Source organism: Colobus angolensis, unplaced genomic scaffold, assembly GCF_000951035.1.
Source record: "Colobus angolensis palliatus isolate OR3802 unplaced genomic scaffold, Cang.pa_1.0 Scaffold317, whole genome shotgun sequence".
Taxonomy (NCBI): Eukaryota; Metazoa; Chordata; class Mammalia; order Primates; family Cercopithecidae; genus Colobus; species Colobus angolensis.
The window spans coordinates 1,700,913-1,710,552 of NW_012116455.1; the positions used below are offsets into that span (position 1 = coordinate 1,700,913).

The window sequence follows — 9,640 nt, forward strand, 5'->3', positions numbered from 1 at the left end:
ATCCTGCCTCAGTGTCCTGAGTGACTGGGACTACAGGTGTGTGCCACTACACTGGCTAATTTTTGTATTTTTATTATAGTTTCACCATATTGGCCAGGCTGGTCTTGAACTCCTGACCTCAGGTGATCTGCCCATCTTGGCCTCCCAAAGTGCTGGGATTACAGGCGTGAGCCACTGCACCCAGCTGACATTGAACATTTTTTCACATATTTATTTTTTCATTGGGTTATTTGTCTTTTTTTTGTTGAATCATACCCCCTTCATTTTTAAAGGATGTTTTCACTGGATATAGCAATCTGAATTGACAGTCTTTTCCCACAGCACTTGAACAATTTTGTGCCACTTCCCTCTGGCCTCCATGGCTTCTGATGAGAAATTGGCTTTCTAACTTGGTTGAACATGGGAGAAAACCCAACAAAACAACAAAATTAAAAAGAAAAAGATAAAGAAATCTGCTTTTATTCAAATTGCTTTCCCCTCACTGCATTCAATATTTTTTATTTGTCTTTAGCTTTCAGCAGTTTGACTATGATGTGTGTCTTAGTTCATTTAGTGTTACTATAAAGGGATACCTGAGGCTGGGTAATTTATAAAGAAAAATAGTTTATTTGGGTCATGATTCTGATGGCTGGAAAGTTCAAGATTGGGCACTATATTTGGTGAGGGCCTCAGATTTATCCCAACCATAGTGGAAGGTGAAGAGAAGCTGGTTTGGGCAGAGATCAATGGCAAGAGAAGAGGAAAGAGAAGAGGTAGGTGACATGCTCTTTTTAACAACCAGTCCTTGCAGGAACTAAAAGTGAGAACTCATTTGTCCGTGAGGGAGGGCATTAATCTATTCATGAGGGATCCACCCTGATGACCCAAATACCTCCCATTTGGCCCCACCTCCAATACTGGGGATCAAATATCAACATAAGTTTTGGAGGGGACAAACATCCAAACTATTGCAATGTGCCTTGGCCTGAAGTAGTTTGGATTTATCCTGTTAGGAGTTCATTCAGCTTCTTGAATTTGTAGATTTATCCCTGTACCAAATCCTTTGATACTTTTTTTGTCATGTTGTCTTCCTCTTCTCCTTCCAGGAATTTGCTGATGCAAATGTTAAATTTTTTTTTTTTTTTTTTTTTGAGACTGAGTCTCGCTCTTTCACCAGGCTGGAGTGCAGTGGCGCAATCTTGGCCCACTGCAACATCCGCCTCCCAGGTTCAAGTGATTCTCCTGCCTCAGCCTCCCCAGAAGCTGGGACTACAGGCACGTGCCACCACGCCCAGCTATTTTTTGTATTTTTAGTAGAGATGGGGTTTCACCATGTGGCCAGGATTGTCTTGATCTCTTGACCTCATGATCCCCCCTACCTTGGCCTCCCAAAGTGCTAGGATTACAAGCATGAGCTACCGTGCCCAACCTAAATCTTTTGTTAGAATTTACAGGTCCCTGAGGCTCTCGGCTCATTTTTTCCCCCAGTCTATTTTGTTTGTTTTTCAGATTGAGTTTTGTTTTGTTTGGTTTGGTTTTTGAAACAAGGTCTCACTGTGTTGCCCAGGCTGGGGTGCAATGGCACGATCTTCGCTCACTACAACCTATGCCTCCCAGGTTCAAGCCTCACCCTCCCAAGTAGCTGGGATTATACGTATGTGCCACCATGCCCGGCTAATTTTTTTTTGGATTTTTAGTAGAGATGGGGTTTTGCCATGTTGGCTAGCCTGGTCTTGAACTCCTGGCCTCAAGTGATCTGCCTGCTTCAGTGTCCCAAAGTGGTGGGATTACAGGCATGAGCTATTGTTCCTGGTCCAGATTGAGTAATTTCTACTGTTCTTTCAGCTCACTTATTCTTTCCTTGGGGGTAGCCTCATTACCACTCGCTGAGTTTGGGTGAAAATCCTGACTCTCTATTAAGTTTCTTCTGCTACCACCCCAAAAGGAAAGGGAAGGGATGACTCCTAATATACTTGCTGGTGGTAGAAGTCTAGGCACCCCATTCAGTCTTTGCCGGAATAGGAGAGGACAAGCCACAGTTTGTTTTTGCATTTGACTGGAATAGAGCAATTATTCTGCATTTGGCTGGAATAGAGCAATTATTGTCTAAAAGTTTTCTGTTTTGCTAGACTGCCTCATTCCTAATCCTTTGGCTAGAGATAACAGACTTTTGTTAGGGATTTTTTAGGCTGCTCCTATTGAGATTTCCAGGTTGCTGATTCCTTCAGCTCCAAGTATGGGGTATATGAGGCAAAAAGAAAGTCCACAGAAATCAGCATTGTGTCCTGCCTTTTTTCTGGGGCTCCTAACTGGTCTACCTCCTTCTCTCCACATTTCAGTCTTCTTAGGGTTGTTTTATATATAATGTCCAGGCAGGAGGACTAGGGAAGTTTACATCTACTCAATCCTCCCTGATCCATTCTCTTTTATTCACTTGTTCATATGTCCATCACCACACCCAGCCTAGGTGTATTTTTATATTTTCAATACCTAGTCTGGCACATGATCTGTAAATGTTTTTAAAAAGGAAAACAGGCCAGAGACGGTGGCTCATGCCTGTAATCCCAGCACTTTGGGAGGCTGAGGCTGGCAGATCACCTGAGGTCAAGAGTTTGAGACCAGCCTGGCCAATATGGTGGAACCCCATCTCTACTAAAAATACAAAAATTAGCTGGGGGTGGTGATGGGCACCTGTAGTCCCAGCTACTTGTGAGGCTGAGGCAGGAGAATCGCTTTAACCCAGGGGTGGAGGTTGCAGTGAGCCAAGATCATGCCACTGCACTTCAGCCTGGGCGACAGAGCAAGACTGTCTAAAAAAAAAAGAAAATAGAACTCAGAGTGAAGTGAATGAGTCACACTCCTTCCTCATCCACCATTAAGTATGCATTGCTGGCAAGAGGAGGATGCTTAATCCTGTCTTGGTGCTTTGACGAGATTCTGGTGCTTTCATATTTAGACAAGTGGCTAGCTCCCATAGCTCCTAGTTTTCTTCCTCCGTCCTTTCTTAACAAAAAATTACCAGCAGGTGGCAGAATAATTGATGAAAAAGTACTGTTGACCAAAACAGGAGGCTGATTTCCTCTGCAACATAGAAAAATAAATTCTGCTACATTGTCCCCACCCTAGGTGAGATCCCAAGATGTTGTTTTGAAGGTTAGATGCTTTTTGTTTTTCAGCCTTTGTCCAGTGAAAACAGCTAGGGTAAAAGGAAGTGGGCTCTGTTAGGCTCCTTGGTGACATGACAACAGTATTCTTGTTGTCTTTGTGAAAATAAATGTCTAGCATTTAGTTACTTGTCTTCCTAATTTATGGCATTTAAACCCATAGAAAGGTGGAGACTGGATGAGTGGAAGATTTAAACAATGTTTCTTATGGAGACTGGATGAGTGGAAGATTTAAACAATGTTTCTTAAACAATGTTTTAACATTGATATTTCTAAAGCAAAACAAGACCAGGCTTGGTGGTTTATGCCTGTAATCCCAGCAGTTTGGGAGGCGGAGGTGGAAGGATCGCGTAAGCCCAGGAGTTTGAGACCAGCCTGGGCAATATGGTGAGGCCTAGTATCTCTGCCACCACACACACAAAATTAACTGGGTGTGGTGGCTGGAACCTGTAGTCCCAGCTACTCAGGAGGCTGAGTTTAGAGCTCACCACTGCACTACAGTCTGGGCAACAAAGTGGGACCATGTCTCAAAACAACAACTACCAGAATCCCCCCAAACTCCATATCTCACCATCCATTTTTTTCTGTCAGGCCCTGCTGAGATACACACGTCAGTGATGATTCAATCTTTCAATTTTTAAATTCATTATCAAAAGTATTTTCTGATGTCAGAGTGTGTTTGGGGAGTGGGGTGGCTTTTAAAAATTTCTGCTTGAATTCATGGGCACAGAATTCATCACTTGGGGTCATCTGACCAAAAAAGACCTGAAGGGGAGGCTTTTGATTGTTTCATTTTTTCCTTAACCTTTTATTTTTTAAAACTTCAAGCTTACAGAAAAGCCGAAAGTACAATATAGTGAACACAATTCACTAAGATTTTTTTCTTTCTTTTTTATTTATTATTATTATTATTATTGTATTTTTAGTACAGACAGGATTTCACCCTGTTTCCCAGACTGGTTTCAAACTCCTGAGCTTAAAGCAATCCACCCGCCTCAGCCTCCCAAAGTGCTGGGATTACAAGCTTGAGCCACCGTATCCAGCCCGCATTTGCTTTCTTTTCTCGCACATGAAGTTAATTTGCAACACATTAATGCATGCACCCCAGTTTTCTTTCTCTTCACTCCCTCTTTTTCTTCCTCGCAATTTTTGTGTTGCTCTTGTCCTCCAGGCTGGGTGCAATGGCGCCATCTCGGCTCACTGCAACCTCTGCCTCCTGGGTTAAAGCGATGCTCCTGCCTTAGCCTCCGGAGTAGCTGGGATTACAGGCGGGCGCCACCATGCCTGGCTAATTTTGTATTTTTAGTGGAGACAGGGTTTCACCATGCTGGCCAGGCTGGTCTTGAACTCCTGACCTCAAGTGATCCTCCTGTCTTGGCCTCCCAAGGTGCTGGGATTACAGGCGTGAGCCACGGCGCCTGTGACCTCGTGAGTTTTAAAGGTTCAAGACCCTGAGCTTCTCTTAGACTCCCACTAGTGAGTTGAGCTCAGATCCTGCTGAGCACCAAGTACCTGTTGGCCTAGTGATTTTCACTTGTCAGTAATATTTGTTTTAACAGTTTGGCCTACAATTCACATGACATGAAAAAAAGGTACAGTGGGCCCAGGATCTCCTAGTGTTACTCTCATGACGTCTTTTATATTCCTTAAGTAAAAGTTCCTGGTTGTTTTTGGCAAAGACGTAGCTGGGTCTCTACTTGTCTAATGATCACAATTCAGGAAATCACTGCAACTACAAGGAGGTGAGCTTCCTCTCTGTCTCATCCTCTTCTCTTCGGACGTTCATCTCTGGTCTCGGGGACTGTAATCACGCGTACGGGATGCTCCCTAGGCTCTGAGAGCCGGGCTGGAGAATTCTTTCACAATGTTTTCTACTCCGGGAAAGAAGCACCGGGAAGAAGCCCCAACATAGGAAAGGCCCAGTATGGAAGTATCTCAGAATCTAGGCAGCGAAAAATAATATGTAAAAGAATAAGTGTAAATAAACGTTTAGTTAGAATCATATAATTTTTTTTTTTTTTTTTGGAAGGATCTAGCCCTTCATCAAGCAGCAGTGCAGTGGCGCGATCACGGCTCACTGCAACCTCTGCCTACCGGGCTCAAGCGATCGGGCCTCCCAAGTAGATGGGACTACAAGCAAGCGCCACCAAGACCGGCTAATATTTTTGTGCTTTCCATAGAGCCCGGGTTTGCCAGTTTGCCCAGGCTGGTCTCGAATTCGTGAACTGAAGCAATCTGGCCACTGTGGCCTCAATGTTTTAGGAGTTACAGGGATGAACCACAGCACTTAGTAGAATCATATATTTCTAACAGTGGCATTTTTAACAACTTCCCTGGTGGTCTAGTGGTTAGGATTCGGCGCTCTCACCGCCGCGGCCCGGGTTCGATTCCCGGTCAGGGAAAAAACGATTGCATTTTTTGGTCTCTGCTTTTCCCTCAGGATCTTTCATTTATTTATTTTTTTGTGTGAGAAGAGGTCTAGCTCTGTTGCCCCGGGTGGAGTGCAGTGGCGGGATCTCAGCTCACTGCAAGCTCCGCCTCCCAGATTCACGCCATTCTCCTGCCTCAGCCTCCCGAGTAGCTGGGACTACAGGCGCCCGCCACCTCGCCCAGCTAGTTTTTGTATTTTTAGTAGAGACGAGGTTTCACCGTGTTAGCCAGGATGGTCTCGATCTCCTGACCTAGTGATCCGCCCGTCTCGGCCTCCCAAAGTGCTGGGATTACAGGCTTGAGCCACCGCGCCCGGCCTAAATAAACGTTATCTGCTAGTCAATCTCCCCCATCCCACTAAAATCTGAAATACAGAAAATGTAAAAAAATACAAATAAATCGCTCACAATTCTATCACCCAAAAACCACTCTTAATATCTAGATTTTGAAACAACGTGGATGTATGCTATACATACTATTTTATCGCCAGCTGTTTTTGTTGTTGTTGAGACGGAGTTTCGCTGTCTTTGCCCCAGGCTAGAGTGCAGTGGCGCGATCTCGGCTCACTGCAAGCTCCGCCTCCCGGATTCAAGCGATTCTCCTGCCTTAGCCTCCCAAGTAGGTGAGATTACAGGCCTGCGCTACCACGCCCGTCTAATTTTGTATTTGTGGTAGAGACGGGGTTCACCATATTGGTCAGGCCGGTCTCGAACTCCTGAGCTCAGGTGATCCACCCTCCTCTGCTTTCCAAAGTGACGGGATTATAGGCATGAGCTACCATACTCGGCCAACACCAGCTATTTTTAAGGTTAACAATATATTTCTAACACTTTGCAGTGAAAATAAATATCCTTCAGTAACGTATTTTCTTTCAATTTAATTACTGAATTTTCGAAAAGGTCATATATTTACATGGTTTAGGATTCAAATATGCAAAAGGACAGAACTGATAAACCTGACTTTAACCTCTACCATTTATTTTCTCTCTAATGATGTAACCGCTGTTAAGTTTCTTAATTATAATGTTAGAGATGTTTTATGCAAATGCAAGTGCATGCATATATACATACGTATATATATTTAAACATTCTCTCCCCCTTGTACAAATGGAAGTAATCGATACTTACTTTCTGCACTTTGCCTTTTCCATTTAATAGTATATTTTAGAAGTACTTACAGATTAGACATGAAGAACTTCCTCATTCTTTCTTCTGGCATATAGCATTCTGTTGTATGGATTTTCCGTAAGTAGTTTAGCCAGCTTCCTACTGTAGACACTTAGGTTATTTCTAGCCCTTTGTTGTTTGGGAAAAAAAATGCTGTCATATATGGTTTTGTACATATGTAATTTTGCGCATGTGTGGAATAAATGCCCAGGAAACTAGAATTGACTTTTCTTAAAGCTGTGAAACAAGATACTACCACAGAATTTTCAATGGGAGAAATTCTAGAGAGCTTTCTTTTAATTTTCCTCTTGTAGGTTTTTCCTGCAGTCTAAATTTCTTAGTCTAGAAATAAACGGAAAACCCAAACCTGGTTATTTAATTCTCATAAATAAAGGAAGGTGTCTCGTTTCAGATGCGTTGGTGGTATAGTGGTGAGCATAGCTGCCTTCCAAGCAGTTGACCCGGGTTCGATTCCCGGCCAACGCAGTATTGGTTTTTTTTTTTCCTCTCAGCTTTTTAGACTGAATAGACCTGGAAACCGAGCAAAGCAGGGAACAGAGAAAAAGAGCTTTTGACAACTTTTATGTCCTGCGTCTGCACCAGTATGGTCTGTCCCTCCCACAGCAAACATCTGCATTTTGGTAACTGCACGTGCGAGCCAAACCCGTCTGATGGGTTCAGCCACCGGCGTCGCCTGAGTTAACAATAACTCTCCTTCTAGGGGTCTAGGGAAGTGTCTGAAATACAGGCTGGTTAGATTTGTTTTTCTGAATCTGCAGAGGTGGCTCTGATATACTGATGAGTCAAGATGAGGAAGTCAGCACAAGCTCCCACAATGCCAGTGAGAGAGTACGCAGCGGTTCTTGTGCCTGTGACGGAAGCAAGAAATAATTAAGACGGGGCTCTCATCCCGTCCCCAGCTCACTTAGCTCCGTTTTTCTTCCGCTTCCACCATTCTGGGAAGAAAAACCTCAATTCCGTGGTACAGGCTGCAGATGTAATTTGTAAAATCCTTCGAGGCTGCCCCTCGCATCCCTGGGCTTGACTGATTCTTTGGAGGGGGAAGAGGGGAATGGAGGCAGAGAGGCAAGAGGCGACGTGGTCCCGGGTTGCAGCTGACGCTTTCTGCCTTCTAGTCAGGACCTGGGCCCGCCGCCGCCCGGCAGAGCGGGTGATGCTACAGCTATCATCAAGGGATTTAGCGTCTAAGAAACTGATTCGGGTGTCGGAGCTTCAAGGTTGCAGAATGGAACAGTTTGGAATTGATTGATGTGTACCTCACGCACCTGCCAAATAAAAAGTAGCACGAAACAGCCATTCCTATTCCAAGAGGCATTAAATCCAGCTGCCCTGCGCCACCTTGCTAGTGGCTCGCCGTGATCGTATAGTGGTTAGTACTCTGCGTTGTGGCCGCAGCAACCTCGGTTCGAATCCGAGTCACGGCATGTTGGTCCTAACTTGCTCGGGTGGTTTTTCTTTCTTTTCTTTTTTTTTTTAAATTAGCACTTTTAAAAGAGTTACATGCTTGTAATTCTGCCTTTGCTTAAGGCATCCCCGCGGAAGTGCAGTCCACAAATTTGGTGAATAACAATAGCTCCAGGCCGACATGGTGGCTCCCTCCATTACGTAATCCCTGCAGCTTTGTGAAGTCTCGGAGGCGGGAGAATCCCTGGAGCCCAGAAGTTCGCGACCAACTTGAGACGCCTCCACACACGCTTAGAAAAAAATTTTTTTTAAGATGGTGGCGGGCGCTTTTGGTCCCAGCTACTCAGGGAGGGTGAGGTGGGAGCATCGCTTGAGCCCGGGAAGTAGAGGCTGCAATGAACTATGATCGCGCCACTGCACTCCAGCCTGGGCAACAGAGCGGGACTCTGTCTCAAACAGCAATAGTTCCAGTTGGCTCACACTGCGGCTCGCCCACCAAGGCGCTAGGCAGCCCAGGCAGGAAGCTTTAGAGCAGTATGGAGGCCCACGGAGCTGGGACCACGGTAGTTCTTTTGACCTTCACTTGAGCAGAGGAGAGAACCCTTCCCTGGTGACTCTGGAACTCAGTGCCTCTTCCAGGATGGAAAACTAAAATGCTTTGCAGAGAGGTCTTTGCACCTCTCATCTGAGTTTCCTCGGGCTCCTTCGCACCCTCCTCTGAAGTCGGTGAGGAGGTTCCCTCAGTGGAAGGAATCTGCGGAAACACTAAGGTTTCAGACAGGACTCGTGATTCCGGAGTCCTCCGCGAGCCTTCCTGGCTCTCTGCAGCCCCCATGGCTCTCTAAACCTCGGATTCCTCCGTGGCAAAAAGCTATTATGAAAAGGCTATTGCCGTGTCCACCAGTCCTAGGTCCTGAAACTTCTTTCACAGGAAATAATATACAATTGGATCATACAACCTCTACATGAGTGGAAAATGATTTCTTATAGGAAGCACAAGATAACGGCTGCCCGGCTAGCTCAGTCGGTAGAGCATGAGACTCTTAATCTCAGGGTCGTGGGTTCGAGCCCCACGTTGGGCGCTGTGATTTTATTTAACCCTCTCGGTTTGCTACCATAGAAACATGAACTTCTAAATCGCCACAGCGGCTACTGTCCTTATATGGTAACTGACTCCAGAAATCGTCTCCATTCACCCCAAATTCATCAAGAAAAGAGGAATCTGGGACAGGCGCGGTAGCTCACGCCTGTAATCCCAGTACTTTGCGAAGCCAAGGCGGGGGGATCACCTGAGGTCAGGAGTTCGAGACCAGCCTCAACATGGAGAAACCTCGTCTCTACTAAAAATACAAAATTAGCCCGGCGTGGTGGTACATGCCTGTAATCCCAGCTACTCCGGAGGCAGAGGCAGAAGAATTGCTTGAACCTGGGAGGCGGAGCTTGCGGTAAGCCGAGATCGGGCCATTGCACTCTGTC

At 45.4% G+C, this 9,640-nt stretch overlaps 4 non-coding genes across 4 annotated transcripts; all 4 read left to right on the forward strand.

The window, feature by feature from the left end:
• The first annotated feature begins 5,473 nt into the window (after nucleotides 1-5,473).
• Nucleotides 5,474-5,545, forward strand: TRNAE-CUC. Its single transcript has one exon. It is a non-coding gene; the product is annotated as a tRNA-Glu (tRNA).
• A 1,608-nt stretch (nucleotides 5,546-7,153) lies between these two features.
• TRNAG-UCC lies at nucleotides 7,154-7,225 on the forward strand. Its single transcript has one exon. It is a non-coding gene; the product is annotated as a tRNA-Gly (tRNA).
• Nucleotides 7,226-8,112: 887 nt separating this feature from the next.
• Nucleotides 8,113-8,184, forward strand: TRNAH-GUG. Its single transcript has one exon. It is a non-coding gene; the product is annotated as a tRNA-His (tRNA).
• A 989-nt stretch (nucleotides 8,185-9,173) lies between these two features.
• On the forward strand, nucleotides 9,174-9,246 carry TRNAK-CUU. The gene has a single exon. It is a non-coding gene; the product is annotated as a tRNA-Lys (tRNA).
• The last annotated feature ends 394 nt before the right edge of the window (nucleotides 9,247-9,640 follow it).